The 17,101-nt window shown below is 35.5% G+C and overlaps 1 long non-coding RNA gene across 1 annotated transcript in view; it reads left to right on the top strand.

The window, feature by feature from the left end:
* Positions 1–218: 218 nt before the first annotated feature.
* Positions 219–17,101, top strand: part of LOC144472887 (uncharacterized) — a 432,141-nt gene continuing 415,258 nt past the window's right edge. The window contains exon 1 of the long non-coding RNA XR_013494472.1: positions 219–519. This is a non-coding gene — a long non-coding RNA (uncharacterized LOC144472887). The remainder of the gene's footprint in view (positions 520–17,101) is intronic.

Genomic DNA, 17,101 nt, shown 5'->3' with positions numbered 1-17,101 from the left:
TCTATACTCAGAGTCCGAACACGTCTCGACCATATCGTGCACAATTTTTCCTATTTTTTTTTTTCACCACCGGTCGACTAACGTTCTTTTTCAAAACGCAGTCTCGTTGCGGCGAGATCCTCCGTATGAATAATCGTAGCATTTATTCGCGTTTAATGACACATTCCGACGCGTCGAAACGCGTTTCTGAGTAAACGTTTCCCCGGTAGAGCCCAGTGTGTAACGCGGCGACGATGTGCACGGATAATGTAAACTAAATAAACATCCGTTTTAATCAAGCAGTGTGTCAGTGTTATATCGTTTAACGAAGTGTGAAGCGCGAAATTTGTGAGAGGGGAGGCCGAGGAAACCGTTGACGAATTCGTTCCCGGCCAACTGGATTATGACGAAGTACACTCTTGTGCCGTGGAAGATTAATGCTGAAACACTTACCTACGAATTCCACTAATCAACGGACCGTTTTCTAGTTCACGTGCTTCGGTGACCTCGACCGATGGAATATCCAGCGTCCGAGAATCTGTAAGTATTGTTCCCCAAAGGGAGGTTGTTTTTACCGTTCCCGTGTTCTCGTTTCGGCCGTGCGACTTGCTTCATTACTTCTGGCGAGAAGTATTCGCTCGGAGGATTCTTACGTTTTTCGTAATTACACTCCTAAAGATAAAGATAGCACAGGCGTGCTATCTTTAATTTCTCGCGTTATAATTATGGTACAGGAAATGTGCCAATGATACAGAAAGACTACCTTCTATTAATATGTAAGCACCATCTATATTGGAATTTCTACGAGATATTCTCTTCAGAGAAATGTAACCGCACAAATAGACAGAGACAAAATGGTAGCACACTCAAGGTTTATTCTGATTTTCTTCAATATGTCGCGAGGTTTAAGGAAGTTAAAGTGGTCAGTCAGTGTTCAGTGTTTCTTGAGATTGGTATCTGTCGTATTTCTTGATGGGCCGTGGTAAGAGATTATCTGACATAAACGCAATTCTTATTTTAAGAAAACGGAAAGTAACGATTACAAAGACTGCGAAAGAAATTGATCGAAGCAGAAAAGCTGTATCTAACGTATTAAAAGATGTGGATAACTACGGTAAAAGGGAAAACACTGAAAGGCCAGCAACCCTATCGCACCGTGACACAACAGCAATATACTTCGTGCTGCATCTAATTCTTGTGCTACTGCAAGAGAAATTGCTTGCAAAGCTGGTGTACAAACTAATATTCAAAATGTTCGACGTGTGCTGCAAATGAGTAATATTATGAACCGATCGAGAATAAAAGCCAAGCCACGATTAACAAAGAAGCGTAAGGAAGCACGCCTTGAATTTGCGAAGAAACATAAACACTGGAGGAAAACCTGGAGGAATATAATCTTTATAAATGAAAAACGGTTTTGACTGGATGGTCCAGATAATAGTGCATACTATTATCATGACATTCGAAAAGGACAATTAACAAGAATTAGACGACAAATGAAAGGAGGTGGAATAATGATTCGGGGCGGCATGGGTTACAAAGCAAAACCGGATATTAATTTTATACAAGGAAAAATGAATAGGGCAAGTTATTTAAGATTAATAAAAAACCAAATTGATAAGTATGCACAATGCATTGCAGGTCCATTTGTGTTCCAGCAAGATAATGCTGTCGTACATGCGGCAAAAATTATTCATGAATGTTTTTCAAAAGAGATGATTCCTGTTTTGGAATGGCCGGCGTGCTCCCCAAACTTAAATATCATTGAGAATTGTTGGGGATTATTATCAAGAGCTGTCTACGCAGAAGGTAGACAATTTGAAAATTTAAATGACTTAAAAATCAGTATTAAAGAGACATGGAAAAATTGATCACAATCTTCAATTAAAGTACTGTATAAATCCTTCCTAAAAAGAATGATAGAAGTAATTGGGAACCACGGAGGTTCTACACATTACTAAACACAGGTACAGTTATATCATTTTCATATTTGTCTATTCTAAATTTATATAATATGGAATATTTTTCAGATGTGTTATCATTTTGTCCGTATTCATTTGGGTATTTGTATTTTTACGATGAGAATTCGTTGAAGAAAAGTCAATAAAAGTTATGTTTATATTTTAGTAGAAGGTAGTCTTTCTGTATCATTGGCACATTTCCTGTACCATAATTATAACGCGAGAAATTAAAGACAGCACGCTTATGTTATATTTTTCTTTGGGAGTGTAGACTGCGGATCTTTGTGCACAATAAAAATTGTTCATTGTGAGAAACAAAAGTTAGGAAGAAGTGTTTTGTCCCTTTATTATAATCGCAATACGTTAAATGTAATAATATTCCCAATTTCTTCTAATTTCGTTACGATTTTGTGTTTGGCCTCAAATTTTGTTCAAATGCATAAAATTCCCAATTTAATCGTAACATTTCATGTATTGACAGTAGATCGCATTTTCGTGTTGATATTAACCCATTGCACTCGAAGCCATTTTAAGATCTAAAATAGCTATTTTAACCAGCTGCATTTCCATTTTATATAGTCATATTTATATTATACCATACTTATTTATATTTATATTTTATTATACTATACTTAGTAATTTAACAATTTTTTAAATAGAAGGGTTTTTGATAATGTCAAAATTATTTTGGAAATGATATAACGATTTTCATTGGCGCCTGTGAGGCGCCACTCGAGTGCTATGGGTTAAATAGATATTAGAATATTTTACGCGTGCTGTATCATTTGTTAACTACGCGATCTTTAACCCCTTGCACTATGATTCCTTTCATGCTGCGTTGATTAGCACTTATTTGTCGTTAATATTTGTAATAATAGGACCAGACTATTCTTATTTCTTGTCATTATGTACTTTCGTTTTCAGACTTTGATAACAGAAGAATAAATTTCATTTCGATTAAAAATAAATTGATAATATCCGCGTATTTAATAAATTTTACGTGAAATTTGTATCACTAGTCTGACACGATATTATTGTGCAAGGGGTTAAATTCGAAATGCTTGAAAAGATGTTACACGAATAAAATTGATGTAACAAGGATTCGACAATTGACTGGAAATTGGTCGATTAAGTGAAACACTTTTAAATACTGTTATAACTACGAGTATATTTGTTAGATAAATTGAACACGATCAATGCAAATGTAGTACAGTTTGTACCAATATAGATACTATGATACGATAAAGTAAAAGACCCTATTATTGGTTGACTGATGGGGGGAATGAAGACAAAATAGAAAATTGAATCGAATTGAGGAGGCAATCAATCATCTCTGAGTATGGAGAACATTTTTTGATCATTTCCAGTGTTGTTCCCTTCCTGGAGTGCTTTTAGATATATGTACTAAATGAACCTATTGCCTTGTCATTCCTTTAAGCCTAATCATATTTATTGTATGCAAAATAATCTTTTATATTTTATATATATACACATATTATACACATCATTATTTTAAATTGATCCCTGAGGATATTTTCAAAATATATTTTAATTCGTGCATTTCTAAATGTCAATGCAAAACGTTATTTGTTATAAAAGAAGAAAGATACGACTAAAAATGTAATATTTCAATTTCATTGCAAACATTTCAAATTTTCTGTTCAGTTCATTCTATAATTAACAATTACGATGTAGACTGCAATTCCACAACATAAATCGAGTGTATTTTCCTATTGTGAATCCGGAGCATTTATAACAAATTTTCAATGAAAATAATTTTCATTGTTCAACGCACTTTATTGTCAAGTTTCATTTCTTTAAATTACAGTGCACAAATGTAGAGTTTTCAAATACAGTGGACGGTAAACAATGAAATGACAGTGGCATAACAAAACTGTTGAGATAACAAACAGAAATTCATTTGATGTTTTAGTATTTTAGTACAACAGTTTAAGAAAGGGTATTATGATAATCGGGAATAAATACCGCGTCCAGCGTTGCGGAAAGCATTTCCTTTTTAAACTAGTTTACCTTTAACCCCAATGTCAATAACCGGGCACTTGAGTGCCCACTTGCAACTCGCGTTTAAGATTTTCTTCTTTTTTTTTTACGTTCCTCTTGAAAGATCACAAAACCTCTTTGAAATCCCCGGCCTTCGGATAATTCCTCATCGTTTTATATTTGCGGGCGTATTACGTTGAAAGTTTTCGGTATTAAAAGTTTGTACCTCATTGAACATCGTGGAAAATTTTGGTTCTTAACCGGAGGGTTAAAGGCAGTTGTTAAAATTTGTAATGTGTATCATGTGTTCCGTAGCCCGAGGATCTTTGATGGGTCGGGCTCGCAAAGAATGCTTTTATACGTAGTTTCCCCGTGCTTATATTACTTTATTATTCCGTTTTCGTTCGCCGCCGGTTTTTACCGTATCGGACGGAGGAGTGTCTCAAATAATGCGCAATACGGCTTGAAAATAAGACGTTTACGACTACGAAATTTTAATGTGAAATATAACACTTACAGCCAGTCCCATAAGTAATCGTACCCTCGTTGCTTATAAGAGAAATTTGTTGAAATCAATGGACGCGTGTAAGATTTTGCAATAAACTTTTTATTATGAATGAACACATGTATAAAGTTCATTCATACCAAATTATAACAAAATTGATTAACTAATAACAAAAATATTGGGTTGTTCGGAAAGTTGGTACTCCTCGTAGTACGTAATAACAGTCCACAAAAGTATTCGTACAAGTGTAGATTTTATCAAAAAATCGCATATTACAGTAGCTTTTTTACTTTATATTAATTTTCTAGTATTTAGTGGGTCCACCTTTATGCCTTATTATATCGTTTAATCGATTTGGCATACCTTCTACCCGTTTTAATGCGATATTTGGTTCAATACTATTCCAAACTTTCAAAATTTTGTTTTTTAGCATTTGTTTCTTGAAAATTTCATGCTCGTGTAGTCTTTTATCTATTTCCGCCCATAAATTTTCTATAGGATTCGTATCTGGACTCTGTGGAAGTGTATGTAAACAATGGGGAACGTGGTAAAGTATCCACTCACGAACAATCCGAACAGTATGCTTCGGGTCGTTGTCGCGTTGAAAATAGTAGTCATCTTCCAGTCCAAGCTTAATTGCACCCGAGTGCAGATTTTCTTCGAGTATATTTTGATACTTTATCTTATCCAAAATTCCATCGATAAAGACAAGTTTGCCTACTCCGGATGCCGCCATAAAGCTCCACACCATCACGGAGCCTTCGCCGTGCTTTACAGTTGGTTGTACATTTTTTAATTCTAGTTCTGTATTAGGCTTTCTCCAAACTTTTCCTCTTCCGTCACATACAAAAATATTAAATAAGATAATAAAAAGTATATTGCAAAATTTTACATGCGTCCCTTGATATCAACAGATTTCTCTTATAAGCAATGAGGGTGCGAATACTTATAGGACTGACTGTATAATTTCAAACATTTCAAATAATGAAGAAAGTGCATTAAATAAGAACAATATTTCGGAACTTTTTAAAATGCTGTTTTTAAGTAGAACCGAATAACATTGTATACAGGGTTGATAAACAAATCGTGATTAAACCGACCAAGGGGTGATTCTACATGGAGCAATAAGTCATCTATTACTAATCTCAGTAACAGAGACACATGAAAGTTTCATAGAAATTATTTAACCGTGATGTATATTTCATAGAAATATTTTGCCGTGAGCTGCAAATAATTAACGCTTGCTAAAATCCATTGAATGTATGCAGCTTGATTCTGCATCAACCGAATACGATGCAATTTTCAGTTTGTATACAAAATTGAAAACTAAAATAATTGGACAGGTGGAGAGAACATTAATTAATAAAATTTCATCGAATTTGCATTATTGTTAAAAATCTGTACCTTTATAATAAATAGAGTATTTAATGGAAAATATAATAAGTATGTTAGTATAAGTATAATTATAATAGCAATAGAATAAAGCAGATGTTAACCCTTTGCACTCGAAGCTATTTTAACTGTAAATTTAAAACAATTTTTCTGACTTACTGTATTTCTATTTTCTGTGAGAAAATTCACTTTGTGCATGCGAAATTGAATCTTGTGATTCATACAGAGTTACAAATTGAATGATTTTTTAAATGTATACTTTTATAATATATATATAGAAATTTTTCTGGAATGTGGTGCGTAAAAGTCACCACTCGAGTGCAAAAGGTTAAATTCCGATTTAAATAGTGTCAAAGTAGATACTAATTATTTCAGTGTTAAATAATATTTATATCAGTAGTAGTATTATCATTCTATGTTTTTCATTTACTCCATTACTGACACTTTATAATTTTCATCTTATGAAAATATACGTTCTTCCAATTAAAGTTTCACGTCTGCGAATGTCAGTATTGATAATCTCGTCGTGCATATAATGATGCTCGTAATAAGTGGAAACGGTAGATAATGGACAGACACGTTAGCGAACCTGCTTTGCATGCATAGTCGAGATTCAAACTCCATTTTTTCGCACACAAAGCGGTCTACGAAAAAATTCTGTTCCACATTTTCGACTTATTTTTTCATGTAAATTCGCCTAGATGGGGGCGGGGGAGAGGTGGGGCGCGCCGGCACTTCAGTGCCCTGTGTAACATGGTAACTTCTACATTTATGACGTACATACAGTTGACTGCGAAAGTGTTCACTGACCCACCGCCGCCAACCGTATGTACACATATAGACGAAAATATATTTTTCAACCGGAGAATTTTTGGAAACGCACCATTTTATCTGATGAATTGACATTTTGTTATGCTTTGTACGTACATAGGAATATCGATGAAAATCGAACAGTTGAGCACTGAATAAAGAGTTTCTATTCAGCAGTAAAGTCCATCGATCATTTTATGTAACTTTTGATTCTTTACACAGAATGAAAATTGTCTGAATCGATAACATAAATTAGGAGACAAGCGAAAATTTACATTGCTCCTTTCACCCTTTGCACTCGAGCGGCGATTCTGAGGAGCCACTAAAAATTGCTTATTATTTCTCAAAACAATTTTAATAGTACAGTATAATAATATTTTGTAATGATATTTTACAAATATTATATTTTCAATGTATGCATCTTATTATATCTTTATTTCTATTACTTCTTCTGAAACAAAAGGTTTTTCCATCTGTATACATAAATAAACAAATTATTATTATTATAGAAATTTTAAATTTCAAGTAGCAATACTTCGAACAGAAAAAGCTTTGCCAAAAATCATAAATTCATGTAACTTTTATGAAAATTGGTCCAATATCATAGTAACCAGTCACGATACTGCAATTTATAGAAGTAACAGATTGTTACTTAAAACGCCGATGGTCTGTCACCACAAAGAGTATATAATTAATTTCTAATAAAAATTAATTCCCACGCGCAATCAGACCGACCCAGCATTCATTTGGCAAACAATGAGATTAACATCTCTCGAATTTCGTCTCTTCGCATGATCACGCGACGAATCGAGGAAAACGCATTTCCTTCGGTGGATTGGTTGAACGTTAGATAATAAAAAGAAATTCCAGGGGAGCGTGAGTTCGGTGTTCGGCAAGGCAGCTGCATCTAGAGGGGTGAGAACACTGTTTTTACGAGAATCGGGCTGCGAGCAGGTGCGTTATTGCGCCAAAGAAATTCGCGCAAAGTAATTGGCGGCAGAAGGTCCGCGGTCGTTTTAATGATCAGCCGTATGTCTCTTTAAATTATCCCATTGACTTTTGCGACACTCTCGTCCGTAGAGTTGCCGGGTTTCGGCGCTTGGAGACGCGTTCGTCATCTTCCACACCCCTTTTCGGGGCATCACTGAAACACTTGTGCTCTTCCGAAACTCTCGCGCAAGACCTATTACCAACTTTGGAAGTCGTCTGTTCTATGTTAAAGGGTTCAGAGATTTGCTTCACCCCGCGCAAAATTAAAGATCAAACTTTTATTTGTTTTCTGGAGTCGAGCAACAAAATTCCTGCGCAGTTCCGTTGATATTGCAACATTAATTCTCGAGTCTAACTCGTGGTGGCAAATTTTTCTTGAAATAATAAATAACAAATTACTTTAATAATTCAATTACTTATTAAATTGAAGAGAAACTGAAATAATTCCAAAAACAATTTGTTTATTATTTCTTGTCTTCAGGTAAAATGATATCTTTTACTTAGGTTTTAAGGAAAGATGTGTAGTAAATAAATAATTTGTAATAAAAAATATATAATTTTTCTCTTTCGTCTGTTGTAAATATATTACACCATGAATATTTTATACATTAGTATTGTAAATAAATATTTTTTCGTTATTGTGCCACAAACATGATTTTCTATTTGTTATTAGAGAATCACGTTTTAGTTCTTTTGCTATTAATTTTATTTGTATCGCATTTTCTTTTTCCGTAATAGCTTTCGTCTTCTCTTCGAGGTTATGTTTACTTAGTACGTAATGTAATTTCACATATTTCGTACATTTAGTAAAAGTGACGATTCTGCTAACCGTGAGATCTTTACGTTTCTTGTAAGAAAAATACACAATTCTACACTTTCTCTACTAAGAATATTTTGTGATGTAGAGAAAATTTCTTCATCAATTGAACGTGTCACTCAATAGAAACAATATATTTACTAGTTTGAAGTTCACTCGATAGCTAGGAACTGTAATCAATTTTAAATAGGAAACTGAACAATAGTACAGAAATCATTTGTAACGTTCGAAAAATCCTGCATCACCGTAGAACTAATAACGACGCGCGCACGCTATGTTCTTTTTTTTGTTCGGGGGTAGTAATAAAGGTTCCTTTTACGTATGACAATATCGCTTTGGCTCGCGCGAGCGCCAAACAGCAGAAATTATTCGAAACAGTGGTAAAAGTGAAGCAAACATAAAACTACGCGATATTTCTGCACGTTCCGATTGATATATGCTCCGCGACGATAGAGAAATAAAAAAGCTGCGCGGACTGGCTCGATTGGCTTTGCATTATTCTAAATACGAGGTAGGTACCATCAGCGGGGCGGGCTGCGCGTTTAGTTTTATTTTTTTTTCGAGCTTTGTCGGAATATTCACTCGATGCGCGCCATTCCGCGACTTGTACACTACGCGACAAAATGATAGGACACCGCAGAATTTTTCGTGTTTCTCAAAACCAATAATGTATAGAAAGGTGCTTTTCTTTCTACCATAATTCTCGGGGTCTTTTAAAAGGTTTCTAATTACATTTCGACTTCTCCCTATTAATTTAGATATTTTCGAAATGCTTGCATCTAAAAATAACCTATTAAAATAAAGTATTTGAATATTATTTGATGCTATTCTTTCAACAGGTACTTTGCTACTGACTTCTCTGCTACTACGGTCCTATCATTTTGTCGTACTCGGTTATCACATAAACAAATATAATTCTTGGAAAACCACGTAAATTTTGCCATCGCTATTTCGTGTATTACTGAAATAAGGATACTGTTTATATAGCTACATACAAAACCTTTCTATGCATTATTGGTATTGAGAAAAACGAACAATTTTCGGATGTCCTATCATTTTTGTCGCGCAGTGTATTTTCGACGCACTTTAACATGGTTTTCATTCGAACCGAATCCATGAAATATTCAGCCGCCCCTCTCCCGACCCCTCTCCTAAGTCCGTATAAAATCCATTATATTCGAAACATCGTGGAGCCGTCTTCTCGTTCTCGGCGACGATTCGAACACGCGGCTGCTTATCCGCTGCCTCGTTTCTCGGTTTACCAGTGCCCCTTTAACAGCGAGAGTTCTTTGAAACCGGGTTAATGTGACCTTAATTAGTTGCATTTCATAAGTGGGAACTTTAAATGCGAAGATTCTGAATTTAAAAAAAGGAATAGTTAAACACGTAGCCCGGATAATTATGCAGACCTAAATTTTCTGCTTAAAATCCAACGGACTTGCATTTTTTGCCCGGGGATAATCATCGTGGAATTGTAGGTGGTGCGAACGCGAGGTATGAATAGACACACGTGTACGTCTACTTCGACGAAAATATCGGTCCGGCTCTTTCAATTAAATATTGAACTTGGTGATTTATTAACAAGGTTATTTCTGTCTTCTTCATTTATTCCACGGAATAACTGTTCGCGTTTCAGCGCTTTCATTTGGGTCAATCACCTCTGTATTGACTTCGTATAAGCGTGCTTGTATCATACTAAGTTCTACTTGCTGTTATAGATTGCAGTGTTTATCGGATTGTAATTTGTTTATCGGTTATCTTCATTAATATCAAAGACGACGAGTCACATAAAAATTTTCTTCTCGTAGCCGAGATACTATCTTCATTTTTTAAAATTTTTACCATTACATTTACAACATGATATTTAAAGAATTACTCAGTACGAAAATGAGTTTAAATAGCAGTTGAACTGAAGAAGGATCTAACTGCGTGCATTGAGTCCTTTAAGCAGTTAGCTGTTGCAATCTCTTTGAAAAGTGTATAGATTACTGATTTTTAACATTTTATTTACAACTTCATTTACAATATATTTTATTTATTCTTTATTTACAATTTTCTATCTCCGATTGATTATCACAATTATACACAATTTATAGGCACAATTATATCAATTTTGTTTCGCTCCCAAGATATCTTCCAGATACTTTTCTCGGTGATCGCGATGAATGACTTTTGGAGAGAAACGTTTTGCGCGCGTAGCAAATAAGACAACTTTGTTTAGGTGTTGAACATAATGTGATGATGCGGACTTTATGTTTGTTCGCGTTCTTCCATTCGTGTTGTACGCAAAAAAAAATAGAAGGATGAAGCTTAACTTACGTAGACCATGCAGCGGTAATGTTTCTGGGAGACCATATACTGGCCAAGCAAGGAAAGTTTTACTTCTTGAGAAAAGTGGATACAGACACTACACAGACGAGACTTAAAAAGTTTCTCGCGGCCTAGTGGTGGCTTCTGCAAAATGTTTATTTTCATCTTCTTCTTAATTTTTTAAGAAGATCTTCTTCTTTAATTTTTTTTTCTATCTATTATAGTTATACTGTTGGTTTCAATTACACTCCACCTTAGCTATAGATTGCAAGATCACTATAGGAAATAAAAATCTTCTACATCAATTACAAGCAATAGAAACTGGAATGGATGAAAATAGAAGATAGATGATACGGTAGAAGATAGTCTTTCTGTATAATTGGCACATTTCCTGTTCCATAATTATAACGCGAGAAATGAAAGATAGCGCGCCTGTGCTATCTTTTTCTTTGGGAGTGTATGACAAAGGAGTCCAATAAGAGGGAACAAATGAGGAAAAGTGTTAAAATTCGCGTAAACACGAAACACGGATATGCGGTGTTTCGATGCGTGATTCAGGCAAGGTGTAGGAAGTCGAGCGTAGTAGCCGAAGTCTAGAATGTGCCAAGCCTATTTCGAAAGAGTTACTGGCGACGCTAATGTCAGTAATACCAACCCTGCAACCATCGCGGTATTTCGACCCCAAAGCTGCTGCACCCGCGTACTGGAATCTGTCCAACCGATATACATACATACATACATACCGTACGCTAGTCACTCCCCCCCGCTCCCGCAAACTGGCTAGATTGTTAAAGAGGCCGGGATTTACGCGATATTCGATCGTACAATCATTGTTAGAGATACACGTGCTCAGATTAAGTTTACGACGCGGACGTGATTACTTTGCCACTTCCAGGATTAAGATTTTGATACGTGTTTTTTTGTTTGCCATTATTTCGTTAGAACGGCGCACATTTTTCACATTTTTTTATTTTTCATATTTATTCTTTAATAAATCTTTATAAAACATGAGAGAATTTCTCTAACATTTAAAGATCGTGTTTTATTTTTTCGTTATTTGGACAGTTGCTGCGAAAAGTATATTACTTAAAGAATCATTCTTGTTTTCTTTTCTCAGAGAAATAGAACGACCGGAATCGTATGGCAGCCAGAAGGATTTTTTTCCGAAACATGAAGCTCTGCACGCTACTACCAATTTGAATTATTTCTCGTTATAAACGCTAATAAATATCGTTGAAAGAGTAACAAATATACATGAAAAATACTCATGCAAGAAGTTCCATATAGTTTCTTTTTAAAACGAACATAAGGAAAGAACCGCGTTCTACAGTAGGCTACAGTATCCAGACTTTCGCTGTAGAAATTAAAATCTAGATTGGTTCTTGGTCATTCCGTCACTTGTGAAATGGTGTCAGCATCATTAATTTCCGTGTTATTCTTTGAATACACCTGCCTCGGTCTCCAATGTTATCTAGTTCTAACAATTCTCGGGGGTTAACGTCCTCGTTGACTTCCTTCTGCCTGTTCGAGGGATTCATCACTTCTCTCTTTCTCTCTCTCTCTCTCTCTGTCTCTCTCTCTGTCTCTCTCTCTCTTTCTCTCTCTCTCTCTCCCTTTTATCGCGCGCTCTCTTTATTTTTCACTATCTCTTGCACTCATTTGGTCATTGTTTTAACAGTAATGTTTCAAGTTTTCTCTTTCAGAAATCCGAACAAATGTTGCAGCTTACACGAAATTATTGTGCATGTCAATGTCTTCAAATGATTTATCGTCCCATGAGGCAACAACGATCCTTGCTCCGGATTTCTTCAACCTCCGTCACTTGAACTCGTTGAAATATCGACCCTGAACGTATGCTTCCCTTCTGGATAAAACGCCTCTGGTTTTCCCGTACAACTATTTTGCTTCCAGTGTGCAGTGGCTTTAACAAATGCTTGAGCATTATATCTCCTATTTTCAAAATCAAATTGAAGTTCTCACCTCCCGCAAATACTTTCTGAACCTTTTTTCCAGAGAATTCGCAAGTTTTCCTTCACGAGTTTGCCGTTTTACACTTCCAGTTACGTCAATATTAGCGTTCACTAGATAGAATTTTCTGTTGTCGGTCTCAAACTGTGATTAATTTGATAGGAAATAAATTTTGGATTTTTTATCTATCTACTCGTCGCAGAGTGCAACGAGTTTCTAGATTCTAGAGCAAAATACTCTCTGAAAGGGAAACTCCCAGTCATAGAGAGTGTTCGGAATCTTGTTACGGGTGTACACAGGTTTATGGTACTATTGAGGCGAGAAAGAACCTGAGTTCGGATTTGGAACTCTCCTGTCGATAAACGGACGGACACTATCCAGCTTAAACTGAGGTTGCAACGAATGTGTTTCCTGGCGAACTAATCTTCCGTCAAATACGCAACAATACATTGATTATATAATTGACCGTACTATCGATCGTACCAATCATACATTGTGAAAAATGCGAAAAATTCCGCCTTCGAGTTTAATAAATTATTTTTGCTTCTTACGTTACTATTAAATATATGATCGAATTATTAAGGCCACATGCGTTTCCTGGATCGATTCTACGCTCTCGATTTAGTGGAAAACGATGCAAGCAATGTTGAGCAAAATTAACGTTAAATAAGTAAATCATTAATAAATTATTGATAAACGAACAGAAATGAAGTCCTTCGCAAAAGAAGCAAATTACAATGAAATTTAACAAACATGCAATCTGTAATCAGTACAAAGATAAGTGAAAGCGTTTAATTAAATACTAATTTGTTTATTTTCAGCACAACTAAAGTAATATTTAGACCATGAATTTCTTGCATTTGTGATAAAAATGTGTAGGTAAAATATGAAGGTACGAAAACATAGTAACAATTACATAATATTGTTACACTATTTTTAATTGATCAGAATTATTAGAGGGAATAATTTATTTGTATTCAATTTGTTTTTTTGCAATAGCCTTTGAAAATATTTATTTTGCATAAAGATCCGCAGCCTAGCAAATATATATTTATTGATAATTGTGTCCATAGTTAAACTTTTAATTCAAAGTAATTTAACGAGCGATATACCATTTTGACAGGTGTGTGTTGACACTTTTGCTCGTCACTGTACTTTCAGAAATGGAAATAAGAAAAATTGATTTTTCGAAGGTTCTAAATTAGAATACCCCGTTACGAACAATATCATTAAGAAAATTGCAAATAATTCTAAAAAAAACCTTGCATTCGATACGTATAAGGGAGTTTTTCGAATAAAATCGTCAAGTTGAGAAATAGGGAGCAAGTAAGGTGACGACGACGCGGGAGCGGGACATTAATTATGAAGAAGTATTTGCACCTGCTGCAAGACACGAGACAATTAGAACCTTCTCGCTGCTGCGGTAAATGAAGATATACCGGTACATAGATGGATGTTGTCTCTGCCTACATGCTAGGAAAATTGTATGACGAAGTTTACACGGCGAGTAACCCGAGATGCTCGTTCAAGAATGTCTCGAAGATAGAGTTAGCGAACTGTAGAGACCTCGATAGAGTCTGAGCCAGTCGAGGCCGTGATTGGTAGCAAGCATTTAATAATTTCATCGCTAATAACGTCATCGAACGCACGGAAACTGATCGATGCAATATTGTATCGATCGAAGATGATCGAGGCATTCTTGTTATAATTAGACTGTGGCTCGTGATACTAGTTTACAATTTCGTAGCTAATTATGCGAGTAAGGTAATAAGGGAAAACTCTGTTTGCCAATTAGGAGATTAATTATTGTAGGAATACAATTGGAAACGTGTAATTCAAATAAAACGTGGAAACTTTAATTGGTACACGTGTTTTTCGTATTTTGCGCTTGTATAAAGACATTTGTTCGCGAATATCTGCAGCCTTTCAGTGCTCACTAAAAAGAAGAAATGTGATACAAGAAATATCTAGTTCTTGTATTATTTGCATGACTTATACGAAGATTGTCATCATATATTATACGCATGTCGTATACAGTCAGTCCCATAAGTATTCGTACCCTCATTGCTTATAAAAGAAATTTGTTGAAATCAACGGATGCATGTAAAATTTTGCAATGAACTTTTGATTATCTTATTTAATGTTTTTGGATGTGATATGGAAATAAACTGCTTTTTCTAATAATTCTGATAATTTGAAAATAATAACTCGCTGCTCATTTTCGTCATACAGGCATAAAATTCGGAGTCTTGTTAACCATCGTATTCGTCCCTTAGTACCAATTAAATTCCATAAATAAAACATTCTTGATAATATCGCTATTGGAAGAAATATTTAGAGACGCAAACCTGTATATTAATTTACGATCATATTCTAATTTCTAATCAGTTGTGTTGATCGGAATTATGCGGAAGTTGTAGCATTATTTTTCAACAAGTGTTGAATATTTGTAAAATCACGGTTTTCTATAAGGATGATTGTTTAAGTATAGTTAAGTTATAGTTAATGCACAAATGTTGCTATTACCAATAATATGGAAGCATCAAAAGGAACATGCGTATTTTCATGACGTAACTCTTTAAGTTTCGAGACAATTTCTTCGCGGCACGAAATATTCGCGCGAAATATGGGCAAAGAAGTGGTACCATGGAAACGCAGCCGGTATTCATTTTCACGTTCCATTTCCTGATACTCACTTCGCAAGATGCTTTCAAGGACCATTCGAAGTTTCTGAACATTCTTCTTCTTCTCGTCACACTTCCTCTCCGAAGATAATCGAATTCAATAGTTCCATGACATCGACTCGATGACGTTCTAGAAATACGTTGATTTCATGTGTGAATTTACTTGAAACACTGGCTCCGCATTAATATTATTTGGAAAGTTTATTCGTCAACAGTTGACTGGGGATTGCAATTTATTATCAAATTGAATAGGTATCCTTTATATTGTTTTCTAACACCTTCGCTGAATATTGTATTCAGTTGACGACGTACACAAATACTGTTAACATTATCCATGGAACTGTACGCACCCATTACAAAAATAACCTCGAAAAAGTACTTTTTACTTTGTATTTACCCTTGATACCAGTTAATTTCTGTATAACAAAAAATTGTTTATAACATCACTACTGAAGACGGTATAACTAATGCCTCTGCGTATATTCTCTCATTAACTTTCTAATCGAATCGTTATAAGTTTTGATGATAAATAGATATCGATTAACAAGTTGTTATAGCGACTGACAATTTTCTAACTGCAACTCGAATGACGCGAATACCAGTTTCGTATGTGCCGGAAGTGGAAGAACTATATAATGGTAGAAACCGGAAGTGCCGTGTTCTCCACGCTTGTAACGCGACCCCTACAAAGTATGCGGCAATAGCTGTTTCGTGGCTTTAAGTCGAACAAGAGGGGACGGAATACAGCTTGATTTAATTTCGCCCGGTGTCCCTTGTGTGTCTCGTTCTGAGCAGGACCGTACGAGGGGGTCCTGAAATTTTCGAGTGTCAGCAGGCCAATTTTCAGAAGGGTCCGCCGGAGTGGACGACAAACATGCGCTTTTGAATTTCCCTTGTCGTTCTATTCCGCGAAGAATGGTGTCAGTAAGCATCTCCGACCAAGTGCTTTGCTGTTCAGATTTCAGCTTTTCGAATATAGCACGACTCACCGAGAACGAGCCTCGGAGAGTTGTTTATCTGCCCCCCCCCCCTCCCTCCCCGCTCCTATGCACAATTTGCGATCCTACTCGTGATTTCTGATACCGCATTGTTTACATCGTGGACTTCGATCGACTTGCCGCTTAATGGCCTGTAACTGAAATCGCTGGTTAATTCGGTGCACTCGTCGCGAACATAATTTCGCGAGTACGTTCTATCGTTGACGCGAACCAACGAAATTCGTGGAAGTAACAGATGTAATTTCTTTGGATACAGAAAACACTTCCACCAATTTGCTTCGCGGGGAAGAAACTTAATGACCTTGCCATCAACTGTTTTCTACGGCGATGTTTCACACCAAACCTAGTGACATTTTGTATGTACAGTCAGTTGATAAAGTTTACTTTGTGAAATGTCATAACTTTTGTCAGCAATTGTGGCAACGAGCCGCGGAAATAATCATATGCATAAGTAAATGGAAATAAATAAGTCAGTGAGTAAATAGAAATAAAACAAACATTTAAATATTATTTATTATTATCTTAAAATTAAATTTTACGATAAACACAGTTTTTTTACCGATTTCGTTCACAAAATTGGTTTAGATGCCTTATTTTGAGTTTCCGAAAAGAATAAAAGCTACTAATACTAATAATTATTTAATCTTCACGAGATATTTTTTATCATCGAAGCAATTCAACGCAAC

This window comes from Augochlora pura, chromosome 7, assembly GCF_028453695.1.
Source record: "Augochlora pura isolate Apur16 chromosome 7, APUR_v2.2.1, whole genome shotgun sequence".
NCBI classification, from domain to species: Eukaryota; Metazoa; Arthropoda; class Insecta; order Hymenoptera; family Halictidae; genus Augochlora; species Augochlora pura.
Note: the sequence above shows the minus strand (reverse complement) of the source record. Positions and strands in the feature narration are given on the sequence as shown.